Source organism: Dysidea avara, chromosome 9 (assembly GCF_963678975.1).
Source record: "Dysidea avara chromosome 9, odDysAvar1.4, whole genome shotgun sequence".
NCBI lineage: Eukaryota > Metazoa > Porifera > Demospongiae > Dictyoceratida > Dysideidae > Dysidea > Dysidea avara.
In genome coordinates, this window is record NC_089280.1 from 2606872 (window position 1) to 2614415 (window position 7544).

Genomic DNA, 7544 nt, shown 5'->3' on the forward strand with positions numbered 1-7544 from the left:
TTCACCACCCTAAAATAGCTAATTAATCACGTGGGCTAATTTTAATAGTGACAAATGGGCATTGTACGGCTTCACATAATTACTTCAGCGCCACCTTAAGCTACAGTATGAAAATGTACTGTTTATTCAATTAGAATTTTAAAAATAAAACTGATTCTACAAAAACCTGTTAATTTTAGCAACTTTTATATGCTCACCTGTATAGCACGTATATCATATAGGTGGTGGGTCGGAGGGGACGGATGCCGCCCACGCACAAGAAGTGGTTGACAGTGAAAAAAACAGTCTATAAGTATCATACAACTGTTTAAATATATACGTTCTTTGATATTGTATATGCATTAGTTTTCCAGTGATAGTTATAAACGGCGAAAAGAATGTAATGAATTGCCCGCCCACGCCCAAGCCCAATTTGCGCCTTCGTTAAAATGGCCTTACTCAAAGACGATTAAATGTCTATGACATAGTTTTCTGTATAAATACTTTGGTTTGTTTATCATGCTGTAATATTGTGCTGCTGTGTTATGCTATAATAATATTAATGCTTATATTATTTAATGATGTTTGTTTCTATTACTTTAGTGCACGGTGGGAGATGGAAGCGTCCATGATGACGATTGGGCAATGTGCAAATAAGGTGAGTGTATGCTTTGTAAAAAGAAGCCCACGTAGCTGTACAGGGCTCATCTTCTGTACAGATCAGCTTCTGTATAGTCTTTCATTATTTTATTTTTCCCGAGGGGTAGCCAACGCCCACGCAAAACACCCAAATGGTGTGTACGAGACTCCCAATCTTTATGTATTTTTAAAAGCATTTAGTGAGATTGCTAACTAGTAACTACCTGTACAGTTGTTGATCTACATCTTGTTCTAGTTATTCACGATCGATCATTGTATACTTTGTTAAACTCACTTTCTCCATTATTTTACATGATTTTGGATTTAGGATTTGGTTTCTAATATATTTGTGTATTTCTGATTGGATTTCTCACATAGCATACAAGAGTCCCAAGGCATTGGCTACCCCTCGCTTGCCAGTTTGACAAAGATAGTGTGACCATCTAATTATGATATTACAATCTAAATTAAGGTAGCTGGGAACAGTTTCCATATGGCTTCACCATGAAATTTACAGGGCCTAAGACAAGCAAGATATCTTCACGAAGTGCATTGTACTAACAGAAATCTATGAAGCAATTTGTTCTCTACTGTTTACAACAAACAGGAGCTCTCTGGGATGCGTGTAGCGCAAGTTTCAAATTTAGCCCTTCAGAGTGAACTCTTTCTCAGCGCTTGGCGCTATGGGGCTGGATTCGCTGTTAGACACTATTTACCTGATTATCTATCATTGTGCGGAGCTACTTTTCCTACCAGGTCTTTAGTTCACGCGTTAATTCTACCCATGTCACACAAAGATTTGAAACGGGTTTTTTTAAAATTCACCACTGCCAGGCAGAAGCTAATATTAAAAATCGGCTTCCGCACAATTGCAGCTTATTTACTACTGTTTGCCCATCCAAAATTCGACAGTCGTATCTTGAAAAACCAGCAACTAGTTCATTTTTGTATGGAGGCTTGTAATAATAGCGCACGGCGATCTTGTTAAATGCTGTGATGATGTGTGCTTACGCAACATAATTATATTCATTTGCAAATGACAGGAACTGGTGGTCAACCACAGTAATGATTATATTTAAGCCTCATAGCTAATGTGATTGCTTGCATAACACTGTTGAAACCTTATGAAAACTGTTCCGAGCCACCTTAAATTCTTGATCACAGATACACATTTCCCTTGTTGCTATATGTGGCGCACCACAAAATTAACCAATGTAAACAACCATTACCATACCTTGTAGTGTTTTATTTTTATGTGAATATGTAGTGAAGTGTGTGTGTGTGTAGTGTGTGCGTGATAAAGATTTTTTTAAATTCACCAGTTTAAATGTGACTGTTTTTTCCACAGGTTTATATGTTGGAGAACTGCAAACAACTAACTTGAAATTTTTATAATGACCATTTTAAAAAAAAATTTATTTGATTACATGTACAAAATACAAAGATGTATCACGTGATCAAAAAAGTTATTAGCATGATGTACAAGGACTATTGACCATTGAAAAGTTGATGAATTAAACATTCAAGAACGGAATGCTTCTCCATTGCAACTCGCCCACACAATATAGCGCGCGCGTCACCAATAATCAGTGCTCAGCCGGGGTTTGCGACTATTGGATTGAGATGGTGATTTTTATAAAATTATTTGTACCTTGTAAAACGTTCGTCACGAACGGTATAGCTAGCTGAAGTATTCAAGAAAGGTTAGATCTAGCCTGGTATAACCTGGATTCGTTAAAAAGTTCGCGCCTGGATTGTTGGGGTGAGCCAATATTTTCATTGCCAATGGTTCTATGTGTAATGTTAAACCCCCTACTTTGTACCATGAAGAAGGCCGTATTAAGCTGTTACATTTTACGTGAAAGTAGATGTCATACTGGCCATTCCTGCTAGAACCTGGGAAAGGTTTAAAAGTTATCTGACGCTCCATAACAGAGCCTTGAAAACCTGCTTCCAGTGTAGACGCGTGTAAATTTTTTTTAATTAAAAGTCGCTTAATTGTTGGATATGAAGTCTACCAGTTGGGCACTGGAGGGTTTGCACAGAAGGCAGAGCCTGTACGAGGTGCTTCACCACTAGCCCAGGGAACCTAAGCGAAAATCGTTGAGTTCAGTATCCTAACACTACTCAGTGGACAATATATCCATGCTATTACCATGAAATTCCCATGATCCTCGTGAAATACCCATGAAAGTTATAGTTGGTATTTTTCATGGGTAATGAAATACCCATGAAATGCATGGAGCAAAATAATGTACCAATGCGGAACAACCCATGAACGAGTGAGTTTTCATGGGTTGGTACATATCAAACTAGTCTGTACATTTTGTCAAATGAAGCCATATGCGTATTTCGTTTTTCAATACATTTTGTACGCAAAACACATGTTTTTAAAGCGTAAAGTTTCATTACACCTTACACATTAGACTTTTCCAAAAAAAACGGGTGGAATTAACAATTTCTAACCTTCAGCTTTCTTTTGTTCAATACAATTTTATCACAATTCAACCGGGAAGTCACTGCTCTTGCAGACTAAAGTCCGTTGATTGCAAATAACTCCCATACATTGCATATTGACAAGGGGGTGTCACTCCAATATACACTGTACTACGATCTGCGACCGCGGTCAAAGCTAAAGGTCAATGAACAAGACCGATTTTTCATGAAGAACAACGGTCAAGCTATTTTCCCAGCACGGTCAAAGCTTTGCGAGTAAGCAGTGCACGAAAATATAGCGAAAATAAACGGAAACAGGTTAGTGGTCAAGACAAAATATCGATAAAAGTCAACGGTCAAAATCGAAAATCGATCTTGACCAGCTTTGACCGCGGTCGCAGATCGTAGTACAGTGCTTATTGGAGTGACACCCCCTTGTATTGATGATTGCGCATGGCTCAATTATCGCGATGATTCTAAGTCACACATGGGGAAATCCCTATTAAAACGGGTAGCATTATTTAGAGCAGTCTAGCAGCAACAGGTTGGTGTGAAATTTATGTGGATTGCGACAGTATTTGCCAGTGCTCTCGTGGGTTAAACATTTGTAACAAAAACTCCATATATTTGAATGGACACACGAAATACCTACTTCCCAGAGAGCTACTTTTCGGATGCTACTCGATGCAACAGGGGTTCTAGTGGACTGAGGTTTGTAGTAATGTATTTTATATCACGTAGGAAGAGAGATTCTACTGGTAACTCAGTCAAATTTTCGTATACGCGTAATTTAATTTTTGCGGTAAACTTGACACAAGTTTTGATATGATGTATGTACAACCCATGAAAAACCTGTGAAATCACACCAATGAAAATATGTGGAAAGCCTATGAAATTCATTCATAGGTAGCGATTCCGGGAGAATTTTAAAATTAATGGAAACAGTTTTTATTTAGTATAGCCTTGTGCAGTACTACCTAAGGATCTCATAAACGCTTAGTTTTTAAAAATCCGTCATAGGATGGTGGAGTTATAAGCAATTTTGTCCTGGAAAATAGGCAAAATTTTCTCCGTATCTTTCCATTGAAAATAGTCCCAAAAATGGCACAATTGAATGTCTGCTTATAACTGAGCTTTGCAATAACATTTTGAACTTCTATTTTCTGTTATCAATACCTTAATACATGGACCACAGTGTAACCGTACTTGTAAGACCCTCTGAATAAAGGTCACCTCCACTAAATAGTTGCATGCATTTAGGATCTTGCGGATGGCAAAGCAGCATACACATGGTGAAGTGCAACCACTCTGTAGCAGTCACCTCCACTCAAAAATACAATGTGCATGCAAAGCAAGGAGCTGTACTGGTGATTTATAGTTGCTTATATGATTATTTTTTCTCTTAATGTACAGCTCCTTGACAGCCACCAAAATGGTGCATCAAAGAGATGAGCTATTTGTGGTGCAAATTTGCTAACTTTTAGCATAGTAATATTGAAAACTACATGTACAAAAATGCTCACCTTGGTGTAACTAACATGTGCTAGGTCGTTTCTTGCAAAGAGAACATTACATTGTGGTGGCTATATTGCAAAATAATTTTATAATTGGCATATTTGTAGCAGAAAACTAAGTGTACCATCGTATTCCTTGCCCCCAGAAACCCTAGAAATGATCCAATTGTTTGATCAATCACTCGTACGGCAGTGAATTGATTGTGCCAACTCTCCAATGGAAGATTCACGGAGAAAATTTATGCAAAATTTACGGAATTCCGGAATCGCTATCATAGGTTTTCCACAGGATTTTCATTGGTGTGATTTCACAGGTCTTTCATGGGTTATACATACATACAAACCCATGAAAACTCACTCGTTCATGGATCCAATATTTTACCCCAGAATTTCATGGGTATTTCAATACCCATGAAAAACTTATCAACTGAAACTTTCATGGGTATTTCACAGGATAATGGGAATTTCATGGTAATAGCGTAGATTATTATCCAGTAGTGTAAAGTAAAGCAGGACAAATGCTGAAAAAAATGGACTGGAGTGATGGAATGGAATGTAACGGTATAATTTCACCTAGTGGTAGCCTCTTTTATATAAAGATCACCTCTTTAAAGGCCGTTGTACTATAATGTCTAAAATTATATGCTACTTATGGTTTTATAGAGTGTAGTTATCCCGTCTTATTGATTAATTGTGTGCCACATGCCTAGAAAAGTCAGAGTAATATCTGATTTGTGATACGACCCCATGCAAAACAGCTTGGCTGTACAAAAGGATACATACGTCTACAGACTCCACAAAACTAAAAGTAACTGGCAACAAAAGGAGCTAATATCTGGTAGGGCCAAGAAATGAATGTTAATAGCTACTGGGAACTTCAAACTTTGATCCTTTATCATTGACTATTATAGTCTTGCTGAATTCCCTTTAACTCTAATTGGCTAGTAATCTGGTCTTTATTAAGAGGTGGTCTTACAAAGAGGTGACCACTAGGTGAAATTATCTAATAACCATTCCATTCCACCAAATCCAGACACCCTAGCACAGATGTTCCCCTAGGGCACATAGCTACACTGTCCAGCATCTTTGGACCCCTTATGTTTCACAGAATAGCACAGATCATAGCTACTAACATTGCTTGCTCCATATGCATCTGTCTGACTATCACCTCAAAACCATCTTCTCCTTAAACTTCAACCACCTCATGTAGTGGGAAAATACTTGACCAGTGACCATGAAGCTGAACATATTGAGAAACATGTAACCACATGACGTGTATACCAGGTCAATTGCTTCAACCACCACTGTTTATAATATATACTCAACTAGAAGATGCTTATTTTTGTCGTTTCTATAGAAATTTTCACAAAGACTGACCTTTCAGATAAACAAACAAGTTATTAGATTGTTTGTAGCATTCAAAATCAGCATAATTTTAACACCTGTAATTAATATCCAAAAAGTGGTCACGTGACCAAAAATCCCATAATGGCTGTACAGTGATCCTGTGCATAGAAATAAGAAGTTGCCTTCTTTCATTAAATTTTCACACAAACTGACTGCTAATAATTATAAAACAAACACGTGCTAATTTATTATAACTTTGCAGTCTCTGCCTATTGCTTTCAATGTCAGTATGTGTAAATATCCAAAAAGTGGTTACATCACCAACAATCCCTTAAACAGCTAGCTATATTGGATGCAGGGCCGCCCAGAGAAATTAAGGGGCCCAGGGCAAAGAGTTAAAGTGGGGCCCCAGAGGCAAGAAGATTTCCATTCTGAATCACAACTTCACCCAAGCTGTAAGTTGAAGACCAAAAAAAAAAAAAGGTCATGACCTGCTGACAATGACAATAGCTATCCCTCACCAACCACACCTCCTTATCTATAAGCTTGCTACACCGCTCCTCTGAAGAATACTGTGACTGCTCTATTAGATCTGGCTGCTCTATTAGAGTATATCGATCTTTTAAACAGGTATTCATGGGACCTCCTGGGGCCCCTTTCAGGCTGGGGCCTGGGGCAAAATGCCCCAGTTGCCCCCCCCCCCCCCCTTTCCCTGTGGGCGGCCCTGATTGGATGTGCTTGCATGTATACATGCTTGAGAAGTCTTCATTTATTATAATTTTGGCTTAGATCACTCTATAACTATACAAAAGTTTTGAGTATACTTCCCAATGTAGGAATTTTTGGTCATGTGACCATTTTTGGATATTATATTATGCGTGTTAAAATTGTGGTGACATTGAATGCTACAAACAATCCAATTAAAAATTAGCACTTATTTGTTTTATCTGAAAGGTCAGTATGTGTGAAAATGTCCAGAAACAACAAAAAGAAGCACCTTCCTATTTTGAGTGAAAACCCTATAGCTATAGTGCCATCATTTAGAAGTAGTGGATCAGCATAACTACCTAGGAGTCAGACTACACTGTAAGTTAACAAGGCAACTATAAAGTTTTACTTATAATCAAGTGTACACTATACACAGGTAAAAGAATTTGAATCACCAGTTATCAAATATCTGCAGTTGTATGAGAAAATTAATATGCTTGATACTATTGACAAAGAGCAGCAAGATATGTCATGGGAGACCATAAATTTGATTGGTTAACAAGCAGCTGATATCTGCATTACACTGAACAGTGTCACTTTAACAGCAGTAGACTTACACGCACCATGTTTGTATCCTTGAAAAATAAATTCTTCCATTCTTCCACCAAAATATGGTCAACATGCCTCCATACTTACATGTAACACCTGCCAATTCCACCCTCTCCAGTTTGCAGTATACATACCATGATCATCCACTACATATTGCACTGGCTCTGTGAATACCAATTAATCTTTTACAGACAAATGTGTAATTAGGTATATAAATTCTGACTAAATACTTGTGTACATGAATGAGCTGAAAATTGGACTTTCAGAAAGGCTATAAACAACTGGTTTACATAATAAGATGATAAACTGCAA

At 37.7% G+C, this 7544-nt stretch overlaps 1 long non-coding RNA gene across 1 annotated transcript; it reads left to right on the forward strand.

Moving 5' to 3' along the window:
* Window positions 1-3531: 3531 nt before the first annotated feature.
* LOC136265840 (uncharacterized) lies at window positions 3532-7544 on the forward strand. Its single transcript, XR_010705755.1, has 3 exons — window positions 3532-3765; window positions 6941-7001; window positions 7060-7544. It is a non-coding gene; the product is annotated as an uncharacterized lncRNA (long non-coding RNA).